The following is an 11,159-nucleotide window of genomic DNA, read 5'->3' as shown; positions in this document are numbered from 1 at the left end:
TAGCAAAGAGAAAGAGAGATGGTGAGGGAGAGATAGAAGAGGAGGTGAAGAAAGGCTGCAGTGTTCTTTCTCCTTTAATAAGAGGGAGACGATAAACTAATCAACACATTTCTCTGAGAAAATAAGGGAAAGAGGGAAAGAGAGCAGCAAAGGCGAGAGAGCGATTGCAAAATAAAGAAGAGAGGAAGTAAATTAATCATTAAGACGAGATAAGAGGAAACAAGGAGGGGGAAGAGAAGAAGATGAAGAAGGGCGCTAGAAGGAGGAGGCAGAGGGGGAGAAAGAGGGGAGAGAGAAGAGTAGTGTTTGTAAAAGGAAAGATGCCATACAAATACAAAAAATACAACATTTTCTTTATTTGAGGAAATATCAAACAAGAATCTTAACTTTGATCGTTTTGAGCTTTCCTTCATTGACCATACACCTGTCTTTCTACAGTGCAGTAGAATCAGTGTGTTGACTAGTGACCTGGTGCTTTAGTCCCAGCTGACAGAGGAAGGCTTTACGTGGGCGAACTAAACACAGGATCATCAACACCTTACATGCTTCTCCATTTTGGGTAAAATGTGCTTTCATATCAAAATGCACCGCTGTGATGCTGAATAAGTACTTTGACACTCTATCCCAAAATACTTTTAAAAGTATTCTCTATAATATGATTACAATAAAGTCTATCGATCAGAATGTTTTCTTCATACTTTATTTCCCCTGCGTTAGAGGGAGAGAGCATGTTGGTTGGCTACTAAGAGCTCTGTGTTATACTGAGCCCTCTGGGTTATACTGAGAGCTATGCGTTATATAGGGATGGGCAAAAAGATTATTATCCAGAAATCAGTTCTTTCAGTTCCATTCACCATCACGATTCGTTCTTTGATTCATTCGTTTGATACGTTAGTTAAGTCAGACGGTCTGTTACGTCATTTGACAGGGAATCGGAAATGATGGAATTGTCACGGTCCGCTCCAGATTTTCTCCCGTTCACCTGCCTGCCACGCTGATCTCACCTCATTAGCCCAACCACCTTCACCTGTGCTCCCTCTATATCAATCCTCGCTCTCTACTGAGGCCCCGTTTACACGAAGGGAAAACGCAGATATTTCCATGCGGTTTGGCCTCTCATTTACACGAAAACACAGTTTTTGTCACAGAAAACGATAATTTCTAAAAAACTCTGGCCAAAGTGGAGATTCTGAAAACGCCGGTTATGTGTTGTCGTGTCAACGGGGAGAAACTGGGTTTTAGGTTCTGAAGCGTCACATTATGCGCCAGGAAATGCTTAACGTCATATGAGCGCCCTATGTTTACAGTTTGTTTGTTACAGGAAGACGCTCGTGTTATTCGTTGTTGTTGATTCTGAGGATTCTGATTGGCTTGCATGGCTTTATCCTTCTCCCTACTAGAGTTTAGATTCTCTGCCCGAGCCTGGGCCGGGCAGAGAATCGACGATTTTTTTATTAATATTTATCATTGGTTTATTGGCCTAATCTGAGGAGAAATCTATGCCATAAACAGAAATATTATAGGCCTTTATTACACGGGTCTTCTCAATGCCGTGGAACGCTCCGTTCACTTGCATGGGTAGTAGTCCGGTGACTTGTCAAGCCCAGCGTCTTCCGTTGCTAAGCGACGTCACCGTCTTTGCGGACAAATTATTTCTCTGCTGATCAACACTGAGAATGCTGGTAACGAATAAATTGTAAAAAGACACACCATGTGAAGTTATTTTTTCGTTTTGGCAAGTAGCCGTGTGATAAGCGGGATAATGTATAGAACGTCGCCGGTCATTGTCGAAAATAAGCCCCTTCAGGGCGAAGCAAGACACCTTCGCTGCGCGTCGGTCGGTGTACTGTTCGCCCTGTCGGGGCTTATTTTCCCGATAATGACCGGCGTTCTATACATTATCCCTTACATATATATTTAGCAGAGTAGGCCTAGTAACAAATGTGTACAAAGTTACATATGTATTAAAAAAAAAGTCGGGTTGAAATCGGGCTCGGGCTCATAATTACGGTTAATTTGTCGGGCCGGGCTCGGACAGAACGTGCACGGGCTCGGGCCGGGTCGGGCTTGATTTTCTGGGCCCTATATAAGCTCTACTACACTGCCGCCCATACGTTTGGCATAGTTATAATGGGGCTCGACGGCGTATTTATGCGTGTTGATGTAAACGACAACTTTTTTGAAAACGATGCTGTGTGCACAATGTTATTTTTGAAAACGGAGGGGGGGAGATATTCGTTTCTATAAATACCCTGCTACGTATAAACGTGGCCTCAGTCTCTGCCAGATCGTCTCTCGTTACTCACAGAGCTTTCCCGCAACTCCAGAACTGTTCCTCCAACACTGATCCTGCCTGTTCCCGAACCCTGACCACCCGCCTGTTGTCGAGTCCCTGCGGGCCTGTCTGCTCCCCTGTTTACGTTTCCTCACCTGCCTGTCTGCCTTCCTGATACCTTCCCCTCGCGTGCCCGACTACCCGCCCACCAACGGTACCCCCAGTCTACCTGATTGCCTGCCGGACCCGAACCCTTGCCTGTCCCCGTTTACTCTGCCTGCCTAATCCAGATCATCTGTGCAATCAATAAACCTTTGGACTGCCCTGTCACCATTGTCAGTCTGTGCATTTGGGTTCTGCCTATCCCCCCCGTTACAGGCATAAATGTTAATGAACATGCATGTAGCCTACTACTTTCTAATGTTCTGGCGAAATTACCCAGGCTAAGTGTAAATATTAAGCAAATATATATAAAGCGCATACATGCCTTTTTATCATAAATATCCTTAATACATAATGGGGTGCAGTAAGAATTAAATGGCGTCTTCCAAGTTTTGCTAATAAGCAGTGAAGCACGTAAGTAGGCAGCAGCAGCACCATTGTGCGAATTCCCTACCAGACCAGACGAGAACGTAATGGAAGGTAAAAACAATACTTTATTAAAGCATGCAATTGTGATGTAGAACAACGGAAAAATAAAACATAAAGTGCTTGCATGAAATTTAAGGCTACAGCGGTCGTTAGTTAACTTGTGTGGTGGTGCCTTATTTGTTTACCCATAGGCCATGGCAACGCGATTGCTACCTGCTGTAGTACTCTAATTGGCTGAATTGTTGGGAACGTTTTAGATCAATGTGAGGTTGCGGGGAGCCGAAGCTCTTTTCGCTTGTAAATTTTATTTACTCAACCATATTTTTGTTATTTGTTTAAAAAATAATTAAACAAAGAATAAATTCACTTGATTTGGGAATCAGTTCTTGTCGTTCACCTTCGGAATTCGTTATTTTATTTTCTGTGTCTTAGAAGCTCAGTATTATAATAGCAGCTCTATTCTGTATAAGTGCTGAAATCTCTGAGCGTTAGGCGGTGTTGCCGTAGTTGCATTGGGACCCACAGGAACCTCCTCCACCACCTCCCTGAGTCTGCACCTCTCTTGGGATGGGGACGGGGGGATGTCTGGCTCATCACGGGCTTAAGGCCTTGAAACAAAGATCGACTCTCACACTCTCCTCTCTCCCTCTTCCTCTCCGTCTACCCATTGTTTTCATGTTGTAAATTGAGTCCAGTGCATGAACAGTGTTTCAAAGTTTCCCCTCATTTCCTTGATCATTTGTTTCAGTCTATTTGAAAGATATAACACAAACAGGCATACACAGACACCCCCCCCCCCCCCCCCCCCCCCCCACACACACACACACACACAAACACTCCTTGGCCCACATTGCACATGATCTATCTCACTTTCCAGCTCCATATTTCTCTAATGTAAACACCTGTGTGTGTGTGTGTGTGCGTGTGTGTGTGCGTGTGCGTGTGCGTGTGCGTGTGCGTGTGCATGTGTGTGTGTGTGTGTGTGTGTGTGTGTGTGTGTGTGTGTGTGTGTGTGTGTGTGTGTGTGTGTTTGCATGTATGTGTGAGTGTACATGTATTTGCATGTATTTGTGGGTGAATGTGTGCTTGGGTGTGGGTCTGCTGTATATTCCAAAGACTTTGTGATGATTGAGAAGCTGACAGATCCACCAGAGTGTAACCCTGGTAACTTCTATGAGATAATCTTCCAGAATTGTAACACACACACACACACACACACACACACACACACACACACACACACACACACACACACACACACACACACACACACACACACACACACACACACAAATTTAAAGAAACTCATACAACACAAAAGAAAAAAACATGCCCACAAACAAAAGGATTGTCTACGTACTCATCATGAACACAAACCCTAACAACCAAGTCCCACAGACAAACCTCACACGTGCACACGCACGCATGCAAGCACACACACTCACACACACACACATATCCAAAGGCCGTCCACATGGCAGTCTGATGATCCAGGGCCCAGAGCGGAGACAGAGCCCTCGCCGCCCATGATTTATTCACCCCGACACTTTTACTGCCGCAGAATGGGAGCCGTCATTTAGCGAGTTAGAATCAATGAGACCCTCTTCATGTATGTGGAAGGACTAGGAATAAATTTACCCACATTATTATTATACGTATCGCTCTGTCTGAAACAAGAGACTAAATAAAGAACAAAGGTGTATGTAGGGCTGCTCGATTATGGGAAAATTCATAATAACGATTATTTTGGTCGATATTGAAATCACGATTATTCATACGATATTTTTGAGTTTGAAAATATGTTGTATTCATTTTGCATGTCTCTCCCAAAAAAACGTTGAAACTGAGAACTTTGAAATTTCGCCTTAGAAATTACACAAAATAATCAAAAAGAAAATGTCCAATCTAAAATAATATACAGATATGTTTCCAGCTGTTCTGCCCTTTCTATAAAACATAAAACATAAAAATATATAAAATTAGATTATGTTCATTTTATGATTGTTTGATACTAATCTAAATCGCAATCAAAATTAGAATAATCGCCCAGCCCTAGGTGTATGATATGGATACATCCATCCATTCATCAATCTGTTCTTATTATCTGTCTCCCCCCTCTCTTTCCCTCTGGCCCCCCGAGCCCAACAATTCCTCTCTCTCTCCCTGTTCCTTTCTGTCTTCCTTTACCTCCTGCTTCACCACTTGGTAACAAAGGAGTAGAAAGGAGCAGAGTATAATAGCTCCTGTACATCGAGCAGAACACTCTGCTCCTGCATCCATGAGCCAGAGCTCCTCCAGTCTCCTATCTCAGAGGACAGCTGCTCGCTCTCCATGGAGCCGGTCCGATGAACTGCTTAGCACCGGCGTACCAGAGCGCCCGTCCACAGTCACGCTGAGACAGGGGACACTCTGAGACGGGGGATACTCTGAGACGGGGGGACACTCTGAGAAACTCTGAGACAAGGGACACTATGAGACGGGGGGAGACGGGGGACAATCTGAGCCGGGGTTACACTCTGAGACGAGAGACACTCTGAGACCGGGGACACTCTGAGACGGGGGACACTCTGAGAAGGGGAGAGACGGGAGACACCCTGAGGCCCAATCACAATGTCCGGACTCACGGACTCACAGACTTTGCTGCGCGTTCTCGCAAAATTATTAAGGCTTTAGGCTGTCCCAATGTCGAATTCCAAAGGGCGTGAAGGTTTGAGTCCACACTTACCGAGCCCTTTCCGTGAGTCTGCATCAGTGCAGAGTTCACCTAAGGGAATTACCCACAGTTGAAAGCGTTGTGACGTTTACCGCGGAGACCATAGGGAAATCCAGAAATTAGGAAGGTAAATAACGAGACAACGCTACGGTCAATGCGCAACCAGATGGGAATTACAGCCTTTTTTTAGTGAGCCGGATCATTTGGATCTGCTCACCAACAAGAGCCGGCTCTTTTGGCTCCCAAACGGCTCTTCATATGACTAATTATACCTTTTTATAATTCAGCCAAATGTAGCCCGATCTGACTTATGATTAGGATGTGTAGGCCAATAATCACCTAATTCAATACATCCTTTATACTGAAGTATTCAAAAGTAAAATTTGATTTTCTAATATCAATAAATTGCTGTAGCCGATTGTTTTCATTGCATTTACAAAAAAAAAAAGAGAATTCCAAAACCGGTAAGTGTCAGCAGCATCTTTGTCATTAAACGCTGCCAAGGCAACATGTGCTCTCGTGAGGTGCTTTCCCAATCCTATATATACCTATCTGAGCGCACGTGGCCTCACTCACTCACTCACTTAGCACCTGAGATCAATTAAGTCTGTGAGTCCTTAGTCCTTAGTCCTCAGGGCTTACTTTGGGATTGGGCCTGAGACAGGCTTCTGGGGTGTTCTGGGGCTGTCAAGGATGGAACAGCATACACACCCCTAGCATCTAACCTTCATCACTATCAGAGATGGATGGATAGTTGATAGATGATAGAGAGACAGAGAGAGAGAGACATAGAGAGATAGAAATAGATAGATAGAAATAGATAGATAGATAGATAGATAGATAGATAGATAGATAGATAGATAGATAGATAGATAGATAGATAGATAGATAGATAGATAGATAGATAGATAGATAGATAGATAGATAGATAGATAGATAGACAGACAGACAGACAGACAGACAGACAGACAGACAGACAGACAGACAGACAGACAGACAGACAGACAGACAGACAGACAGACAGACAGACAGACAGACAGACAGACAGACAGACAGACAGACAGACAGACAGACAGACAGACAGACAGACAGACAGACAGACAGACAGACAGACAGACAGACAGATAGATAGATAGATAGATAGATAGATAGATAGATAGATAGATAGATAGATAGATAGATAGATAGATAGATAGATAGATAGATAGATAGATAGATGGATAGATGGATAAATGAAAGATAGATGGTAGATTTATGAATGGATGGCAGGGTTTCACAGACTTGATTGTGAGGACAGTCTAATGAGTACGAAAGGCTTTCCAGCTGTGAAAAGACAGAGATGCAGTCACAGACCCCACCTATGTTTAGGTGGGGTCTGTGATGGAGCCGTCTGTGAAGGTGATATAATACAGCTTCTTTTGTTGTAAAAGAGCGCCTGCTTGACTACACTGAAGCAGTGGAAAGGTCAGGCCTGCCGCTCTACACTGAGCACACAGAGAAGGGCCGTATGGGGCTTACAGCAAACACAAACATACACACACTCTCACACACGCACGCACGCACGCACACACACACACACACACACACACACACACACACACACACACACACACACACACACACACACACACACACACACACACACACACAAATACACACACACACACACAAATACACACACACACAAGCAGGGTGGAATTCAGCAAGTTTAGGCTCTCTTGCACCCACAAGCTCACATAGCTACAAACACTCACAAACAGACACACACATTCACACTTACACACACTCTCACCAACACACACACACACACTCTTACACACTAACACTCACACAGACACAAACAAACTCACAGACACACACACACACACACACACACACACACACACACACACAGACGCACACACGTATTCACAGTCACACACGCACACACACACACACACACACACACACACACACACACACACACACACACACACACACACACACACACACACACACACACACACACACACACACACACACACACACACACACACACACAGAGACTAACACAAATACACAGACAGATACACACGCACATTTGCAAATGTAATGCATGCGGGTCAGGCGGCACAGCCCCGGGACACCTGTTGTTAAGGGTTAGTTGAAGCGTAAAGCCATATTGACGCAGCGGCTGAGTAATGTTGGTCCAGTGTTGTCGTAGTAGGTCTCTTATAGTGGTGCTTAAACGTATCACAATGCTATTCTATACGGGTCAATGTGCATTATTTAAAAGTTAGCACCGCTTATGGCACGAACAGGCACAGTCGGAAGTGGAAATCATCGTGCGTAAAGCGGGGATGTCTCCAAAAGGATAGCGTCGCAGCGGGAGCCGCTTTTCTTTTTTAGTCTCTTTTTTAATTGAATCCTTCGATTTAATGTAAATATATTCCACGTTGCATTATTTCACTCGTGTTTTCTTCGCATTGTTTTGACTAGAACACGAAGCGCGTCTGGTCTGAACGGAGTGTGAGAGAAATGTTGTTATTCAGCGCGTAACAGCGCAACACACAATCACTAGAACTGTGTGTTGGTGCGCCATGGTTCAGGTCTCATATCGAAGCCTGGATCGGATGATACGAATTCAGGGTCATAGGTCCCTGCATAAAGAGCAGTCTGACTTCAACAAGGCTTTAGGAACATGTGGATACGGAGGCGAAAGACTTTTTTACGAATTTTACAGTTTCCATATCAAAGCAATAAGTCGTATAACTTGCTGGCATTAATGCTCTAGATTCCACATGTCCATATACACCATGGGGGGAATTAAGCCCTATAACCTTCGTAATACATTGCTAAAAATAGTGGCAAATAGATTTCAGAATGAGCCACTATTTATAGGCAACAAAACATCCACTAGATAGGACTATGACGAAGAGGCTCGTATGCAAAGTATGAAACACGTTAACCAAAACACACGCACAGCTTCGGACTGAGAGACTTGAAACTGGTTCACACAGTGTGGTGAAAAACAACAATATATAAAGAGAAAATAAAGAGTTTTAACGAGCGTTAAAATGTCGTTCCTCATCAGGTAGCAGGAAGGTGCGGTCGGTAGGAACCAGCAGAGGACAGAGAAAGAAAGCGGGACTTACATGTGGACCTCCGTGGTGAACAGACTGGATCAGGAACCCCCTTCCGACCTCCCGGACCGGGCCATATTCCGAACTCCCCTTGGTCTTCTTCTTCTTCTTACCGTTGCGCGCGTAAAATAGCCTACCAAACCGGGTTGTTAACAGAAACGGAGCTGAAGACCTGGAGACAAGACACCAGGAGGAGACGTCTATCGGGTCATCCAGACACCGCGCTGACGCACCGCGTGTCCCCCTTAGTGTCCGTGAATTCCCCTTACTGTCCGTGAGTCCCCCTTAGTGTCCTTGAGTCCCCTTACTGTCCGTGAGTCCCCTTAGTGTCCGTGAGTGCCCCTTAGTGTCCGTGATTTCCCATTAGTGCCCCCCGGGGAGCCCTGGTCCTCTAGTCCTCTTCCTGGTGGTGACGGCTTGCTGTCTTCTGTCCGCCATCATCAGGACCAGGCTGACTTTTCACTGCTTGAACTTATGTTATTAACATTCATTCAACAACTTTTTGAAGTGGTTGCGAGACAAATGGCAAGAGGACGACAGGGCTGCTGGTCGGTGGACCGCTGGGCTCCTGCTCTGTATCGAAGTCATCCGCCAACCAGCCCGCCTTTTGATTGCCCCTGTTGTATGTCGCCGCGAGAGAGGGAGAGGGAGAGAGAGAGAGAGAGAGAGAGAGAGAGAGAGAGAGAGAGAGAGAGAGAGAGAGAGAGAGAGAGAGAGAGAGAGAGAGAGAGAGAGAGGGTTACAGAGCGAGAGAGAGAGAGAGAGAGAGTCGGATGTTGTTGAGGTGACGCCTCCTCTCGTTTATCTCACTTTGTGCTGTCCGAAAGGAACACACACACACGCCCACTCCACGCACAGACACACACAGACGCGCGCTTACACACCCACACACACGGTATGTTATTAATGTCAGGGCATGTATGGATTTCATGACATGTATCGATTTATATTTATTTATTTTGTTTAATTTGAATTAACAATATAGATTGTATTGATAGTGATTCTACAGATTGAAATGGCTCATAATCATGAAAGTTGTAATCTCAATCAAATTCAATTGTATTTGTATAGCCCTGAATGACAGGTGATTAACGGGGATTAACAGGCCTTGGATTTATGTGAATATTTGAAATCTGAAATTTAGTTAATCAAATAGGCCTATATATATAAGTCATTGTTCATGTTGTTTTCTTACAGCCCTACCTGTGTTTTGTTTTATTAGCCTACATTTAGCTGAATTATTTGGTCAGCCTATTGTTGTGTAGTTCAAAATATTGATGCTTGATGATTCCAAGGACAACAATCAAATGTAAACAGCTGAAATGGTTCACACCGATTGGTCAGAGAGGTTGAGCCGTATGGTCCTACTCGGCTCTCTGTCACTTTCTTCTGCAAGCACACATGCTTCATTGTGTAGTTAGGCCAATACGACTCCCTTGTAAATCGCTTTGGATAAATTTACTGTAAATGTAAACGTCATCCAAGCTATGACTATGGAGAAGAGCAGGGTCCCTTTAGTGTGCATTCTCGATGTGTGACACCATAACGCCCTCTGCTGGTTCACTAAGGAGCAGCAAGAGTATTTTTTATGTCGGTAGCAGGCTTAAACTACATAAGGTGTTCCTGAATCCTCGGACGCGGGCCTTCCGAGTTGCTCGGAGCATTCATAGCGTTCCCGTCTATCTTTGTGATTGTGTCATGAAATTGGCTAGTCGTTATTTATTGTTAGCTACATTAGCCTTTTTAGGGAACCAGCCCGAAAACTAACAACACAACTTTGCATTGTATTGCACGCACAGCAAGACCGTGCAATGCATAAATTGGTGACCGGAATAAAGCAGCAATGTAATCGAGTATTTATATAAAAGAGCATTTCAAATCAACATTAAAATTACCAACGTGCATACAAAGAAAATAAATCTCTTCACGGGCGCAGCCACTTTTGTTGAGAGCGTCATCACTGCTCTCTATCTGCTCTCAAGGCTCGATTCCACCGGAGACGTACGCGCCGCGGCACAGCTGCGCCGCGTTTTCCCCGCTGCTGATCGCTTCCACTCTAATCAATGATTAGACCATTTCAACCGGGCGCGCCGCGGAACGTTTCAGCAGCGTCCCAGGAGCGGCGTGCCGCGCCACGGCGCTATCTTTCCGTCGCACTTATATTTTTGCCGCGAGCCGCTGCTAAACCGCGTCAATTTCAACAGAGCAGATCGAGCAGGGCAGGAAGGGAAAAAGTAAAACCCATAGAGTATCCGGTCAATTTTCTAAATAAAACACAATACTCAGCTCATGTAACTTCACATCAACATTATTAAGTCATGACCGGTGGCACCAGGTGAGCAATCAAAGGGTCTCAGAGGGTCGGCAACCAGGGCTGGACTGACCATCGGGCGTACCGGATGCCCGGTGGGCTGGCAGGCCTTTTTGGGCCGAAGAGGTTTACTTGAGGTTTACTTTT

At 44.9% G+C, this 11,159-nt stretch overlaps 1 protein-coding gene across 1 annotated transcript in view; it reads right to left on the bottom strand.

Moving 5' to 3' along the window:
- Nucleotides 1-9,300, bottom strand: part of LOC132452074 (sodium channel protein type 4 subunit alpha B-like) — a 318,084-nt gene extending 308,784 nt beyond the window's left edge. Inside the window, 1 exon segment of the mRNA XM_060044440.1 lies at nucleotides 8,714-9,300. The gene's annotated coding sequence lies outside the window, so the exon portion shown is untranslated.
- Nucleotides 9,301-11,159: the final 1,859 nt, after the last annotated feature.

This window comes from Gadus macrocephalus, chromosome 23, assembly GCF_031168955.1.
Source record: "Gadus macrocephalus chromosome 23, ASM3116895v1".
In the NCBI taxonomy this organism is placed as follows: domain Eukaryota; kingdom Metazoa; phylum Chordata; class Actinopteri; order Gadiformes; family Gadidae; genus Gadus; species Gadus macrocephalus.
Note: the sequence above shows the minus strand (reverse complement) of the source record. Positions and strands in the feature narration are given on the sequence as shown.